Source organism: Podarcis muralis, chromosome 12, assembly GCF_964188315.1.
Source record: "Podarcis muralis chromosome 12, rPodMur119.hap1.1, whole genome shotgun sequence".
Taxonomy (NCBI): domain Eukaryota; kingdom Metazoa; phylum Chordata; class Lepidosauria; order Squamata; family Lacertidae; genus Podarcis; species Podarcis muralis.
The window spans coordinates 22,868,382-22,885,906 of record NC_135666.1 but is presented as its reverse complement, the minus strand read 5'-3'; the positions used below and the strand labels follow the sequence as shown (position 1 = coordinate 22,885,906).

Genomic DNA, 17,525 nt, shown 5'->3' with positions numbered 1-17,525 from the left:
CCGGTATTCAGAGACATTCTACCTCTAATACTGGCACATTCCTCTAATAGCTGGTGCATATCCATCATAACTAGCAGACATTGATAGCTTTTATCCTCTGTGACTTGGTCTAAATCAGTGGTGGCCAAACTTGGCCCTCCAGCTGTTTTTGGACTACAACTCCCATCATCCCTAGCTAACAGGACCAATGGTCAGGGATGATGTGGATTGTAGTCCCAAAACAGCTGGAAGGCCAAGTTTGGCCACCACTGGTCTAAATGGTAGAAGATAATGACAAATCCTTTCTTTAACTGCAGCAAAAATTGTGTAAAATGTCAGAAACACCAGTATAGTTTTTCCTTCGGCAAAATCTATTTTCTGCTTCCCTAAGTGCTGATCATGTTGAATGTTCCATATGATAACTTCCGGACCGAAGAATCCAGCCTGTATCCTGAGCAGAGCTGTGAGTGTCGGTGTTACATTTTTACATACAGGAATACTTTTTCTTTCTTTCTTTTTTTAAGGATAGACAAATACACAACTGAAGTAGATTTCAAAAGCTATTGTGTAAGGCAAGCGCCAAAGTGTGAAACTAGCACAACCAGTTTTGAAAAACGAAATAAAACAAACGAATCCATATAAAGTGGATAACCAGGAGCATGCCAAAAATCATTTCACTGCTCAAAATTATAGGTTTCTCCTGTTGAAACTACCCATCATTTTTTCATCATCTCTGCCCTTAATGCATTATTTATTATTTTATCCGAAAATAGCTTGAAATTACAGGTTTGGTTCCTGCAAGGATGGTTTGACCGTACATGGGCCCCAGGTGAGTCCACCCACAGTCTTAAGCTTCATTTCAGTGACTTTTCAATTACATTGTGCTCATAATGGCACCCATAGCTCACAGCCTTGTCTTGCAGCTCCTGGTTACAGGTAAGCTGTTATACCCGGCTTGATTCTCCTAGTCAAACAGGGCTAATTGCCTGGTCCATTTGCCTCTCTGCAGTTCTGTGCCTTCCTGCCCTGAGCCTGGGATGATTAACCTAGTGTTCAGGTTCCCTAGGAAGTGCCTTCCTGCCTTCATTCTGAACCATTAATCAGTAGCCGATTCTTTCTGCAACAATTGAATCATACCCACTGGTTGCTTAATTCACTGAAAAGGAGCCAAAACTCCCAACGATAACTGTAACGCAGCAACCACAGAATTAATGCTACTGTTACAGTCAACAAGAGACAAGTCTCTTCTCTCTCTTTTTGCTTCTAATGTCAGAAGAACCCTGTATGGAGGAATCTAAATTGCAAGGAAAGTTTATATTAACAATCAAGGCATTTCGTGGAGGGAATGCTTGAAGACCGAATACATTTTAGATCAATGGTCTGTCTGCTGATTAGGCATTCTGGGATGAGAATGGCTATAGCAGTTCAATGACCACGCTTGCTAGGAATGATAGGGGTTGTAGTGCCACATCATCTAGGGGCCCAAGGCATAGCTGTCAACTTACAGATTTGAAAATAAGGGATTTTCCCAGCACAGGTATGTTCAACTTCTGAGCCCCTCCAAGCTAAAGGCAGAAAGCCTAGCCAGCAGCCAAACGAAGCCTCAAGCGGTGGTTCCCACAGCGCAGCAACCCGGCAAAGGGGATGCAGCAAGGAAAACCACTGTCAACTCTCTGCTGGGAAGCGCTGAGCAAAGGCGAGACCCCAGGCAACACGGCCGATTTGATCGGCACAAGGCATGCAAGCTCCACCCCCCAGTCATTCTTAGACTCCTTATTTGGTGAGCAACACAGCCAAGCAACACAGTTGGAGCCTCTCTCCTCCCTGGCCGGCAGGCAGGGAGGGAGAGGAGCTGCTTCCTTTGAAACCCGGGAAATTTAAGGGACATCATCAATAAGGGACAGCAGCGGGACACAGCGCTGGGATAAGGGACTTTCCCGCCAAATAAGGGGCAGTTGACAGCTATGGCCCATGGTTGAGAAAGGTTGGGCTAGAGGAAAGGGATGGTAAATAGCAGCGGTACTCTACTCATACAGCCTGAGGAGAAGTGACTTAGCATGTAGCAATGAAAAAGTAGTGAGTAACCTGAAAGGTCATGCTGCCTTTTCGTCTGTCTTGTAGATGAAGAAGGGATCTCACTGAGGTGCACCTCACTTTGCAAAGAAAGGTGTTTAAAAATAATTGCATGGCTGTACTTTAAGATCCAGGGGATGGGGTACCGTAAGTGGTAATAAACCAAAAGTAGACCCTTTGAAATTAATGAACATGATCATTAAAGGAGGCCTGCTCTGATTGAAACATAGTTGAGTACCACCCATTAATTTCGGAATAGAACACCCTACTATATCGGAGAAGTGCACTGTTCAGTGCAGAGCCAAGCATCGGTACCAGTCATTGAAGGGGGAGATCTTTCTTCCTTCACAAAACTGTTTCACAAATGCTCCGCAAGCTGTAATCATTCAATGAGTTGCAGCTGATATGTTTAGGGCTAGTATGCTGAGGTGCTAACCTTTGAGAGGTCACAGGTGTAGAGCTACTACTGAAGCCAGTGGAATCCATGAATGCAGCATTGTGAGCAGGACAGCATCTCAAAATTGTGACATCCCCGTGGGACACAGGAGGTGCACAGAGAGCGGTCTTGAACCAGCTCATGTTATTTGTCCAAGCCTGAAGCTTTCTAGTATGCTAGGCATGTGCTCTGCCACCTAGGTGTGATCATTCTTCCTTTGGCGGGACCATACTTCTTTCTCCTCGTCTGGTTAAATTTTTACTCACTAATAAAGCTGAGAATTGGTGACATTTAAGAAAGCAGAGGCCTCTAGCTGTGTATGTACTACCTCCCCTTCCCTTGGCACAAAACTCCACACTGCGGAACAATAATTTAGCATAGAGTACACTGCACAGTTAGGGACATGGGTGGTGCTGTGGGTTAAACCACAGAGCCTAGGGCTTGCCGATCAGAAGGTCGGTGGTTCGAATCCCCATGACGTGGTGAGCTCCCGTTGTTCAGTCCCTGCTCCTGCCCACCTAGCGGTTCGAAAGCATGTCAAAGTGCAAGTAGATAAATAGGTACCGCTCCGGTGGGAAGGTAAACGGTGTTTCTGTCCGCTGTTCTGGTTTACCAGAAGCAGCTTAGTCACGCTGGCCACATGACCCGGAAGCTGTACGCCGGCTCCCTCGGCCAATAAAGCGAGATGAGCGCTGCAACCCCAGAGTCGGTCACGACTTGACCTAATGGTCAGGGGTCCCTTTACCTTTACCTTACACTGCACAGTTAATAAAACATAATACATCCACACCATGGGTGTGTGAGATTTTAAATTAATGAAGACATTGCCCCCTTTCAGGTGCTATTCTTAGTGGAGTAAGGGCAGCAGGGACAATCATGGTAGCTGTGCATCTTCCATCGTTGTTCCCTTTGCTCTCCCCACATCGGAGCATGAACCTCTGACATAGGGAGCCTGGTGTACATGTGGAGTCTCTGTTTTGGAGTGCTGGAAAAGCAGGGTTTTAAAATGTCTGAGGAGGCTCTGCAAGTTCATGAGGCTCCCCACCTCCAGAGCTTGCCCTCCACATTGGAGGCCCATGGGAGCGGCAATGTGGGGTGAAGAAAATTCACCTTCATATGTTTCCTTTATGTATAAGTATTATGCCTAAAGGTGGCTATTCTAACATTAAAAATAAAATTCTATAACATTATTTGAATGCATACTGATTTTCATTATATTTCATTTGTTAGCATGTCACAGTTTTTATTGTGCAAGGAAGGCAGGTAAAGCGATAGCACTCGTCACCCTTGTCTGTCAAGCGGTAATATGATTCAAGGTCATGCCAGGACGGCAGCGAGTGGCTGGTGCATTCCTAAGCCACGCTGTTCCTGATGACCTGTGGGATAAATTATCATACGTACGAACAGGTAAACAAACAAACAAATGGAGGGCCTTCACAAGTCTGATTGTAAGCAGAAGTGATAAAACACTGTGTCATGACTTGTCTGTTTTTATATAGCGAGAGGGCTGCGACAGTAGTTTGAAAACAAGTTGAACAAGGAAACAAAATATGGTTTGGGTAACTCAAACAGGAGGGTACATAAAACTTGACACAGGACATAAAATTAAATAGGAGCCGGGAACGGTGCCAGGAAAACCTCATGTTTCAGTTCCACAAAGCCTTTAGTTACCCTTTTCTTTCCTCCTGGTGGTTAAATGTCATTTCTCCCTTGCAGCCTTCTCTTCAGGGACTGCTTATGTGGCTGTTTATTAGTAAACAGCTGTTTGCAATCAGAAGGCAAGCTCTTTATAGTTAAGAGTGGTTTCCGTTTGCCTTGATTGGTGTTGATGGGAGTCTAACCATGCTTCTGTATTTTAACAGGGCCCAGAGAGAGGCTTGTGAACACGCTTTATGAAAACTGCGAATAATTACTTTTATAAAAAATACTGAACGCAACAATATTCACACACACACATATATCGCAGGCTGCGATCCTAAGTGTCCTTAATTAGGAACAGTCTCATTTAATGCTGCGGGAATTACCTCAGAAAGAGAGAGAGAGGGAAACACAGGAGCAGTTCTGGAACGATAGGCCTTTCATGAATGCAGCCCCATGGAGTTTCTTTGCACAAAAACTGCTTTCTGTTGTTGAGAACCATGTCCAAGATAGATGATGCCCTTGTTGCTTCTTCCATCTTGTGGGGAATAAAATTGCCAGCGAGGCAATTGAGGAATTTGTTGGACCTTACATTTATGTTCTAATGAATACGTTCCCATATGAAAAACTCCTATTTCAAAGGTGGCATGCGAGGGAGAAGCTTAATCTTCTGCCTGTGATGAATTTGAAAGTAGAATGTAATGCAGAATCTAATGTACACATATAGACCTCTACATGCATCCCGGGGCAATACAGTGCACTGTAGTAACTGCGCTTTCTAAGCACCAACGGTCTTGTTCTCACTGAGATGGTATCTTTATATAGGGTGTTCCACTCTAGATTGTAGCTGGGAATTTGCATGATTGAAAGTTTTCCCAGATGACAACAACAACAACAACACCCTGCACATAGAAAAAACCCTGAATGACTAGCAAAAGATTCCTTGCCTAGCTTTCTCTCTTGACATGCTACTGTTCTGCATGTGGGGGTTATATATCTTTTTTCTGGAGAAGCATTCAGACCTGCCACCGAAGTATAAAGTAATGAGTGGACATTATACAGGTTCACTATCTCAATGAGAGCTAGGCCTAAATCTCTGTCCGTTGCTCAAAAGAAGGAATTGCCATTGTTAAATAAAACCCAGCAGTTGAAGGTTATGATTGCACTGAATGAATATAGACATAGAATATAGAATATAGACATAGGATAGATCCTATGGAGTGTTTGAATAAATAACTTAAATCCATGCCTGAGTACTACAGGCAATTAGGTCCCTAACACCCCCAAAGGACAAGCACATATGAACCAATCACTCCTTGGCGCAAATCTCAGTTCGTTGCCCTCAGTGGGACTTCTGAGTACAGATGCATAGGCTTGATCTGTAAGTTACCAATCTGTAAAATGGGTATTGAGAGGATACATCTTGCAAGATTGTTATAAGGGCAGATGAGATGAAATGTGTAAATAAATTGCAAATCAAATCAGTGCGTATAGTAGCAAATCAAATTAATGGAGTGCTAAACCAGCAAGTTATAATAATAATAATAAAGTTGTTTATGAGTAGAACTAATTAATCTGTGCACAAATTATCTTTGTGAGTCCTTTTATGACTGCAGAGGATGAATTTGTACATGTAGAATGCATGGATGTAAAAGGAAAGTTAAAGAGATGTAGATGAGATGAGCAAACATTTCTAAAGGGTGATGCACACATTTCTGTGGTTACGCTGATGCCAGTGTTTTATTGCATTTCCTGCAACCGAGCTCTAAAATAGATACTACAGAACTGGAATAAAAAATGATGCAAAGCACAACACAGAGGCAAGTCAGGGCTCTGCGCCAAGAGGGATGATGAGTGCAGGTATCACACATCATCAGACAGATTTATCAGAGCAGAGGTCAGGGCTGTTCCAGCTAATAAGTAGAGTATATCTCTTAATCTTTGATGGGAGGTAGTGAGGCAGCCTGCATCCCTTTACGAGTGACGGTGAAGGCTTAGATTTCTGCTTGAGGATGTGCCAAGCTTACAGATTCTTTAAAAATAGTAATGATTAGGAAACAGAATGGCATGGGTAGGGAGACTGCCTTACTCTCTTCCCTGCCACCTTTCACTTGCCATTCAGTGATGGCAGCTAGTGCCATCAGCCACTATTCCTGATGGGCAAGCAGAGGCATAGGGTGAGGTGAAGGGAAGATTAAGCTGGGCTAGCCTTCCTCATATGTGCAGAACTTCCACGCCCTTCTCACTAGGGAGAGACAAGCACAGACATGCCTAAGAATAACAATTTTATTGTTTTTACCCCCGCCCCTTCTGGCTGGGTTTCCCCAGCCACTGTGGGCAGCTTCCTGCAAAATAGAAAAATAATAATAAAATGTCAGAAATGAAAAACTTACCTGAACAGGGCTGCCTTCAGATGTTTTCTAAAAGTTGTGCAATTCTTTATCTCCCTGACATCTGATGGGAGGGCATTCCACAGGGAGGGTGCCACTGCCGAGAAGGCCCTCTGCCTGGTTCCCTGTAACTTTACTTCTCGCAGTGAAGGAACCGCCAGAAGACCCTCGGAAGTGGATCTCAGTGTCTGGGCTGGTGGAGACACTCCTTCAGGTATACTAGGCTGAGGTCGTTTAGGGCTTTAAAGGTGAAAACCAACACTTTGAATTGTGCTCGGAAACGTACTGGGAGCCAGTGTAGGTCTTTCAAGACCAGTGTTATATGGTCTTGGCAGCCGCTCCCAGTCACCAGTCTAGCTGCTGCATTCTGGATTAGTTGTAGTTTCTGGGTCACCTTCAAAGGTAGCCCCACATAGAGCGCATTGCAGTAGTCCAAGCGAGAGATAACCAGAGCATGCACCACTCTGGTGAGACAGTCTGCGGGCAGGTAGGGACCATCCGAATCTGTCTCACCTCTTTGCGGAGGGGCAGGGTTGCGGAGGAGTCTAGTTGCACCAGAAAGTGATCTAACCATGACACTTCTGTTGATACTGCATTTCTCAATGCTGTGAGCCAGTGTGGTGTAGTGGTTAAGAGCGGTAGACTCGTAATCTGGGGAACCGGGTTCGCGTCTCCGCTCCTCCACATGCAGCTGCTGGGTGACCTTGGGCCAGTCACACTTCTTTGAAGTCTCTCAGCCCCACTCACCTCACAGAGTGTTTGTTGTGCGGGGGGGGGGGGGGAGGAGAATGTTAGCCGCTTTGAGACTCCTTAAAGGGAGTGAAAGGCGGGATATCAAATCCAAACTCTTCTTCTTCTTCTTCTTCTTCTTCTGTATTGAACCCTTTCCAAGCATAGAACCTCCACATAAAGGAGGGATGGGGGAGTCTGTAGTGCTTCAGATGTTGATGGACTACGATTCCCATCAGCACTGACCATTCCTAGCAACAACATGTGGAGGCTCATTGTTTCTCCTCCCTGCTATAAAGTGGGTTTAGACATGTGAAAAGCACTGATAACAATTACACCAAGAGGAGCCAGTGAGTTCCTTGGCTGAGTAGGGATTTATACACTGATCTCCTTGGTCCTAGGCAGATGCTTAGTCTAACCACTATCCCAGGATATGCTCCTTCAATCTTAGGTATGGGAGAAGGAGGATCTATAGCCTACTCATTTATCTTTTCACTGTGTGCTTGTTTTTCCCCAAGACCTCAGTTACGGGAGTCTATGAAAGTCTTCCTGGATCTGCCTTCTTGGGGTTGAAAATAGGTGTTGTCACAAATGCAACAACCTTTGTTGCACGTAGGGGTTTTTTGGGGGGTAAAGATTTATTAAAGCAGGAAAAGCCATTTATGTAGCCATAAAAAAAAAATGCATTCATGTCAAACAGCAGAGTAAGGGCTACACTCATCACTAATCCTATACATCACCAGCTTGTTTCTAGCATGACATAAATAACAAGCTTTCAAACGGCAGCCCCCTGAGACTTACGGCAGCACTTGCAAACTAACACGATCCCTTTATGGCCACTTCATCTTGATGGCCTGCACTTTGTAAACCTTAAGCACCAAGATGCATTGCCTGGTTCTGTACCAAAGACTTGGGATGATTTACGTACAGCACCACAGTGGAGAATTATCAGTGGAGATTCCATATGTGTGTGTGGAATCTACACACATATAAAAACCGTTCCGAAAATGCTTTTGTTTTTTAAAAATGCATTGAATTTTCCATAAGGCTCGCCATCGCCATCTAGTGTCACATTGTATATTGCGCTTAAAGCACACTTGGAACGTTTTATTTATAGCTGAGTCCTGTAATTTGATTGCTGAGAACCACAAGCACCTACAGTAGCTAGTTTTTAGGACTCTCCAGATTCCCACCACCACCATGTTACAAAGGGAAAGGTTTTTGGACAGCACACAAACACCCCATTTACACAAGGGTTATGTTCTCAGTAAACTCGCATAGATTTGAAACACCATTGAAAAATCCTGCAAACATCCCGTTCCACCCCTTTTGTGATGTTTTTGGGTCAATTCAGGGTTTGGCACAATGCACATGTGCATAGTTGTGCACATATTGAACGTGCATAAATGGAGGGGGGTTTGCCTGTATAGAAAGCCATGGCCTCGTCCCCACTCTCCTGCCCAGCCCTTATTCTGGTCGTCCTGTGTTGGCTGCGATTGGAAAGGCTATTCTTCATGGGAGCTGTAGTCAGGAGCCCTTTAGAGTCAGCCAATGTGGGGAAAGATCCAGTCAGTGGGTGGCTCCATGGATTAGTATTCAAAGCTCCTTCCTATTAGCAGCCTACCAAATGGCAACTAATGCCATATGTTTCATTTTAAAGCAGCTTCCTTATGGTGGCCATAAAATGCAGATCAACCTCAGTAAAGAAGGTATTCTCATGCCTTTGTTTAGTGGACCCCAATTTGCACTGGCTCAATCCTCTAGTGCAGCAATGTATTCAAAATAATCACTCTACCTATATGCTTGCTGTTCTGGGGAAGCTACATGCAGGATGTTCCTTTTGGCAGATCAGGGGGTATATGTAGTAGCCTGGAATCTTGTTCAGGCCCAGAATTCATCTTTCCTACCTCCAAACTACTTTTAAGAAATCTTGGAGGCTGCGCATTCCCCCTGGCCAAAAGCCAATGTCTGCTCAAGGATGTCCTCCATCAGCAAATTACTGACATATTTGTTTGTTTAACCATATATTAATGTTTGTTAGCTTTTTTTTAAGGCCTAAAGAGGACCTCGAAGCAGCATGCGGCAAAACCAATAAATGCAATAAATGCCAGTTTAATGTCTGGATGTGCCATTGGTAGGGCTGGAGTGTTTCATTGATTTAATCAAACTGAACTCAGCTGACTCCTGGAGCAAAGTGAGCCAGGTCAGAGGGATCTGGGTGCCGCTCAAGTTGGGTTGAGACAACCCTGGTTCACGGCAGGTCAGGTTGGGTGGCCCACAGCTGTCAGGGGGTGGGGCTTCAAGCAGTTTCACGTTTTTCCAGTTTTAAGTTCAGTTCTCCATATTGTGTCAGAAGGTACACATTAGGCTTGCGAGTCTACAATTTTTTTGGGGTGTGTGCCCCTCGAAAAATAAGTAGGGCAGCCTTCCAGGCAACCTGATACATAAATAATTTTCCCCCTTTTTATTCATTTATTCAGAATCATGTCTATTATGATTTATACAAATTGGGATTCGTGAATTGATCTAATCAACCAAAGCTCATGCATTTCACCAAGATTAATTGGTTTGTCGTAGTTTGGTTTTGATTTAGCAGTAGTGTTTTGCTGCATCTGATGTTTTTTCACTACTTATTGTACATTGCTCAGATGTGTAGGCATATGTTGGCTAATAAATTTAATTAATAATATCATATAATCAGATTTGGTTTGGCAATAGCTCTAGTCAAGTCCTTGGAAGCAAATGTCTTCAGGAGCCAGATGGGTAAGAACAGTAACAGCTCCTGGATAATGCTAACCATGTCATCTTATATTCCTTAAGGTTCTGGTGGGTGAGAGTGCAAGTCAAGGAAAGGAGCACCCTATTTGGGGGCTGTTCAGGGTTCCTCCTGAAGAAGCATCAACAATTCAGCCATTGCACGTCAGTGGGCTGGATATACTGATCTAGTTTATCTTGCATTCTTCATCCTCCCAAAGCTCACAAACGATTGAAGAAGTGTGTTGTTAAAACTTGCCCAGTGCTAAAACCTTCACTTCTGAATGAAAGGCTTTTTGGCCTGGTGGCAGACGTCTCCCCCATGCCCTGTGCGAGATCGCGCCTATTCTCCTTCCTTTGAAGTAGCTGCCAGAATCGTGGGACCATCCCGGAATGCTCCATTCCCAGAAAAGCCTCATACCCTTGAGAGTTGAGACTGTGTGTTGCAAATAGGAATTATCTGGTGAAGACAGAAAGGTAGGTGGGCGGGAAAGCAATGCGTTGGAGCTGGACTAGAGCTCCTGGGTGTCCTTGGTCTCATGGCACTGAATGCCTGCTGTGAAAAACTCTCACGTGGGTGTTGTTGTTTTAAAATACTGCGTGCATTCATGCCTAGGCATTTGCGCTGCGCTTATCCTTGGTATCAGAATGCTTGTGGGGCGGCTGCAAGCCTGGCAGAGCATCCCACCCCCTTGCGTTTCATACCGCAGGGCCAAGAAACAAACGTTTATGGTTTGACTCTACAAAATATGTAATGCTCTCTACAGGATTAGATTCTGTTTGTGAGTTCCCACGGTAGAGATCTTGGCATCTGCCCAGAAGTATGCTATAAGACAAGTTCCCTCTGTAGCAAGCTTAAAGCCTCTGGGTGATATACACATCACAAATTGGCTGCGACTTACTTCTGCCTACCCCAGGCACTGAAGGATTCCAGGGACAAAGAGCTTTGTTGCTCCTCTCTGGGCTGAGATGGTCCATGGAAGACCAGGGTGGAATCCAAGATTGTGCAAACAGCATTTCACCTTCCTCTCCTTGCCCCTTACAGCCCCCTGCATCGTCCAGAAATCTTCTCTGAAGTGTCCTCTGAATCTCAGGAGCAGATTTTGTGGGTGCATGCATACAATGCTAGATACAATCCCAGATTCCTATGAATGCATATTCAGTGTAAAGAGAGGGGCATATCTAACATTCATTTTCTTATACAGTGGTACCTCGGGATGTGAACCGGATCCGTTCTGGAGCCCCGTTCGCATCCTGAATAGAAAGTAAGATGTGATAGCGTGTCTGCACGTGCATGGGTTGCGTTTCGCCGCTTCCGCGCATGCGCATGACGTCATTTTGACCGTCTGCACATGCATGAGCGGCAAAACCCGGAAGTAACACGCTCCATTACTTCCAGGTCGCTGCAGAGTGCAATCCAAAAATACTTATCCTGAAGCATATTTATCCCGAGGTATGACTGTACCGAGGCTCACTGTGTACAGCCTCCTGCCACCACTTGTTGAAGGCTCTTTTCTGCCTGCTGTATGCTATACCAGTTTTATTCTGCTGTGGGCAGTCTGCTCTTTCACTGGTGGGGAAGGCCACCATTATGCCAGTGGATTTGACCCATGAGGCCATTTGAGGCAAATTATGCCCACCTTTCCTGTATCTGGCAACATATGCTAGCAGCTGCAGGAAAGTTAGAGCTGCGGTTGCAAAGGAATAACCAGGCATGCCCTCTATGGTCGCATTCACACTATACATTTTATAATGGCCCTTTTAAACAGTCGTTGCTTCCCCCAAATAATTCTGGGAGCTGTAGTGGTGAGAACTGTTAGGAGGCCCCCTATTTCCCCACACAGAGCTTGGATTCCCAGACTGCCCTGTGAAGAGGGATTGATTGCAAAACCCCTCTTGAGAATGGTAACTCTGTGGGTGGGAATAAGGGTCAGCCAGGACAGCTCAGTTGGTTAGAGTGATATAACGGTTGCAGGTTTGATCCCCATATGGTACGGTTGCATATTCCTGCATTGCAAGGGGTTGGACTAGATGATCCTCAGGGACCTTTCCAACTCTCAGTGCTCTTAACAAACTACTGCTCCTGAGATTCTTTGGGGGAAGCCATGACTGTCTAAAGTGGCATTATGCCATGTATGGTCTAAGTGTGCACCTGGTTCTTCTTTACAGCTTTTGCTTGGGAAGAGCCAGGCATCATATGATGCCCCTGGTGTTGTGTGTTCTCAGGTGACTGACAGATAGGAGGGTCCTAAGTGCCAATGTAAGTACGTAATTGCAGAGCAATGCGGAAATGAGATTGAGCTAACTAATGAATAAATCACATGTGAAATTCAAATGTGCTGGAAATATATTCATCTGTCCATCCCTAGTGAGTATGCTTCCCTCTTGCCTTTCACAACTGGCCTCTGGGTGTTTAACAAGCTTCTGGCAGGCCCAGAAGGTAATTTACATTGGGTGTGATTTTTTTTGCATTGTTCCAGTAGGGGACACAAATTTGCATAAAATTTACATGCACTGATTTATATGCATGGATGCAACTTTAGAGATAATTGTTGTAATTTAAACAAATGCATCTCCTCATACTCGAAAAGTTAATGTGACCTGTTCTTGCTCCATTGCCTTTCTGGGTGCTAAGTTCTTTAGCTTTTAAACTGGACTCAGACAGCCTTTCAAATAGAATATGCCTTCAAGCAGGACTGTCCTGTAACAGGCTTTCAACAGAGGACTGCAAAGAAAGGCACATGGTGGCCCTATCATACCTTCCAATGTGTTGAGTCTCAAAACTGGTATGCACATCTTCTTGGCCATGCTCTTGCACAAGATCACAGAGCCCAAAAGACATGTTTTTTTGTGAGGGGGGGGGCTGTGCTCTCACAGCACCCCAAAATGTATGTTTCCGGGTGCCACAGTTTTTTCAGGGCAAAATCAAGGTGAACAATCATGTGAGATCACAGTGCCCCAAATGACCATTGTGCTCTCAAAGGAAAAAATGGGATGTCTTGGTTTTTCTGGGACGCTTGCAGGGTATACCCTAAGCATTGGCAAAGTTTGAAAACTATGTTCATAGCTGCAGTGCTATTTTACTGGGAAAAGAGGTGCCAGAACTCATCACGAATGCCTCCCTTGTTCTCTTACAATGGCAATGGCGCTCTTCTGAGAGGTGCCCGAACTGAGTTTCAGTTCCAGCTGAAAAATGCATAGTTGAACATTTTAATGTATGAAATATTCAGTTTTACCGACTTGTCCAGGATTCTGAGTTGGGAGTTGACCTCGGTTAATGCAGTCCGCCCCTTGCCCAAGGTTTACACCCCACCATTGTGGCTCAAATTACAAACTTAGAGTGCACACATTTTGAAACATTTTCATTTGTTCATTTGTTTCTCTTTCTGATGCTAACGATAAGAATATTGTGTTCCCCCATGTATCCACTGTGACCGAGGCTTGCATTTAAATTAATTAAAAAGCAACTTCCTAACCGTTTTTGGCTGTGTCTAATGAGGCTCATGAGGCTACTTTTGCCCTTATCTAGATAATTGATTAATAGGTCACTTCTGAATGTTTGCTTAGTTGCTAATGATTGTGTACATTTTCACCATCCCACGGTCTACATTTCTTTACAAATGGAAAATCAAACTGGTATCTTAAACCCTGGTATTTAAGTCCTGCTGTCTCTATCAATGGAACACAGTGGAAGAAGGGCAGAAGACTGGATAGGCTGTGTACATTGGCCAGAATGCTGTAAAGCAAGTGTACCTGTGTACTTGGTAAGGGGACTCACATCTTGTTACTTCACACACATATGAATTAGGGCAGATATGACAATTGTTCCTCTCTTCAGCCATTATTCATGTTTGACAATTAGATTTGAAAATCCATTGAAATGCTGACCAAGACAGAACTTTTTTAAAGTGTGTTCCTTATGCTTCCCCCCCATCAGGAAACTGAAAAGTCTCCAGTTCTACAACATGTTTCTTTTATCTCTTACTTCTTATAGTCCCAGAAGCTATATCTAGGCTGCAATCCTATGCCCATTTATGAATGTCCCATTGAACTTGAGTTAGGCCTACTTCTGAGCAGACCTAGGATTGCATGGTTCGTCTCTCTTTCTCTCATAGCACTTGAGTCACAAATAATGGCAGCTGAAAACATCCAACATAATAGGAATCAAACATGTGCGTGCATGTGTATGTTCTTGAATGGCAGCCTGGATATTACCCACTTTCCTTCGTGTGCGTGTATGTATAAAGGGGAGAGAAACACTTTATGTTGCAGAACTTCCTGTTGCACAACTTTAGATGCCTTGGAAAAAAACTCATTTGGCAATTCCCAGTCTCCCTTTTAATTAATGCAGACATAAATTGCATTAATGCAATTTAATGTGCATGTTTTGTGTTCTGTAAATAGCTAGCTGAAGCTTGGGCAGGCGCTCTTAGTATCCCTACCAAGGTCCCAGGAGTTCTGGTTTGCTGTTCAGGGGACGCTGCCATTAGTATCACTGGAGGCAGGACCAGGGAAGGGCCCATTGCTGATATCTCCCCTGGCTCACCCTGCCTTTTTCCCCTGGCCACTCTGACTCATCCCTAATTGAGACTTCCCTTGACATGCAAAAAGTGGATTCCAAGGGTCTTATTTTTCTTGGAATGATGGTGGAGAAGAAAGAGAGAGAGAGTTAAACTGGAGGGTCCCAGGGGTGCTCAGGCTTCCCGAACGCTGCTAATTGCATTTGTGTAATTCACGGGTGGTGCTGTGGTCTAAACCACAGAGCCTAGGGCATGCCGATCAGAAGGTTGGCGGTTCTTATCCCCCCAACGGGGTGAGCTCCCGTTGCTCGGTCCCTGCTCCTGCCCACCTAGCAGTTCGAAAGCACATCAAGTGCAAGTAGATAAATAGGTACTGCTCCAGCGGGAAGGTAAAAGGCATTTCTGTATTCTTCTCTGGTTCGCCAGAAGTGGCTTAGTCATGCTGGCCACATGACCCAGAAGATGTACGCCGGCTCCCTCGGCCAGTAAAGCAAGATGAGCTTCCCTGTTCCAGGTGGCTAATGTACTTTAAAATGTCCTCAAGCAGTCGGTGGCAATTTAAATTTTTATTCCTTTTTTTCCTTTTTTCCTTTGCTGGGGGTGGGTGGGTGGGTGGGATTGTTGGTTGGGGATTAATTTTAGTATAACTGTTGTGTTCCTTTTTGTTGTTGTTTTATTGGTTCTGTATAGTTTGTGTTTTGTTTTTAAGGGGTGGGATCAGGGCTGCCTGGGAGTGGCTCCCCAGCCAACACGATGGCTGGGACAAGTTCCACAGGGGGGGAAGCACTGGGACATCCGATCTCGGTGATCATGGGCAGGAGGCGGAGTTACGCTAAGACCAGACCATGTCATTACCGAGGAGGCAGGTTTAGTCGTTGTTTGAAGACTATCCCTGCCTCCGGGTCTGGCCTTGACCGGATGGATACTGGAATCAGCAAGGGATACCCACATGACCTGAAAGTGTTGCTGTGCAATGCCAGGTCAATGATGAATAAAACCACTGCCATCCACGACCTGATTGTGGATGGAGGATTTGACCTGGCATGTGTGACAGAGACCTGGTTGGAGGAAGCAGATGGGCCTGTCCTTGCCGCTGCTTGCCCACCAGGTTTCTCTTACGCACAGCAACCCAGGTCATGTGGGCGGGGAGGGGGGGTTGCAGTGATTTTTAGGAAGTCACTAGCTTGCACCGGGCGTCCTATTGGGAAGATCCAGTTTTCTGAGTGCATGTTCTGGAAGTTGGGCAATAGGGGCAGTACAGGATTCCTTTTGGTGTACCGACCTCCCCGCTGCACCAAGGATTCCCTGTCCGAGCTGCTTCAGGTCGTGTCGGATTTTCTCCTGGAGACACCTAGTTTGGTTGTCCTAGGGGATTTTAACATCCATGCCGACACGACCTTACAAGGGGCCGCTCGGGACTTCGTGGAAAGCATGGCCTCCATGGGGCTGTCCCTGAATAAGTTTGGCCCAACTCATAGTCATGGACATGCCTTAGACCTGGTGTTCACCTCTAGTGACGTGGGTGATCTGACACTAAGTAAAAGTGAAACAAAAGAAGTGCCATGGTCAGATCACTTCCTGGTGCAACTGGACTTCTCCGCGACCCTTCCCCTCTGCAGGGAGGTAGGACCAATTCGGATGGTCCGCCCCCGCCACTTAATGGATCCAAATGGTTTCCAGAGAGTGGTAGGGGATGCTTTATCCCATGTTGATGGCCTTTCAGCTGATTCCCTGGTGGCCCGCTGGAATGCGGAGTTAACCGGGGCTATCGACTGTCTGGCTCCGAAGCGCCCTCTCCGATTGCATGGAGCCCGGACAGCCCCGTGGTTTTCTTCGGAGCTGAGGGCGATGAAACAATCGCTGAGACGGCTAGAGCGTCGGTGGCAGAAAACTCACTCCGAATCTGACCGGACACAGGTTAGAGCTCAACGTCGAGCCTACCAAGTGGCGATAGCGACGGCGAAGAAGACTTTCTTCGCCGCCTCTATTGCATCTGCAGAAAATAGTAGCAGGAGACTCTTTCAGGTGGTTCGCAATTTAACGGAACCACCTTTACCACCGGGGCCTTGTAAAGACCCCAAGATCTCCTGCAACGATTTTGCAAAGTTTTTTGCAGATAAAATCACTCATATTCGGAAGGAGCTAGACACCACCGTGGGAGCAGGGCTGGGGCGGGAGAGTGCTGGAGCTCTGTCTGGTCAAGTTGCATGGAATCAATTTCAATCCGTTACCCCCGAGGATGTGGACAGGCTGCTTGGACGCGTGAAACCAACCACCTGTCTCCTTGATCCTTGCCCATCCTGGCTAATAAAAGCAAGCCGGGAAGGGCTGGGCGATGGGCTCTGCGGGGTGGTGAATGCTTCCCTCTGTGAGGGAACATTCCCAGATCCGCTGAAAGAGGCGGTCGTTAAACCGCTTCTTAAAAAACCATCTTTAGACCCGGCCAGTATGGCCAACTATCGCCCAGTCTCAAATCTTCCATTCTTGGGCAAGGTGATTGAGCGCGTGGTTGCTGAACAACTCCAGGCACGCCTGGAGGATGCGGACCATTTGGATCCCTTCCAATCTGGATTCAGGCCTCACCATGGGACTGAAACTGCCTTGGTCGCGCTGGTTGATGATCTCCGGCGAGCTAGGGACAAAGGTGAGAGTTGTTTCCTAGTTCTGCTGGATCTCTCAGCGGCCTTTGATACAATCGACCATAACATCCTTCTGGACCGCCTAGAGGGGCTGGGAGCTGGGGGCACTGTCATACAGTGGTTCCGCTCCTTCCTCCTGGGCCGTGTTCAGAAAGTGGTGGTGGGGGATGAGTGTTCAGACCCCTGGGCCCTCACTTGTGGGGTGCCTCAGGGTTCTGTCCTCTCCCCCATGCTTTTTAACATCTATATGAAGCCGCTGGGAGAGATCATCAGGGGGTTTGGACTGGGTGTTCATCAATATGCAGATGATACCCAGCTCTACCTCTCTTTTAAATCAGAACCAGTGAAGGCAGTGAAGGTCCTGTGT

At 45.9% G+C, this 17,525-nt stretch overlaps 1 protein-coding gene across 1 annotated transcript in view; it reads left to right on the top strand.

Annotated features, from left to right (window-relative positions):
* Window positions 1-17,525, top strand: part of KIAA1217 (KIAA1217 ortholog) — a 295,639-nt gene that overhangs the window by 141,278 nt on the left and 136,836 nt on the right.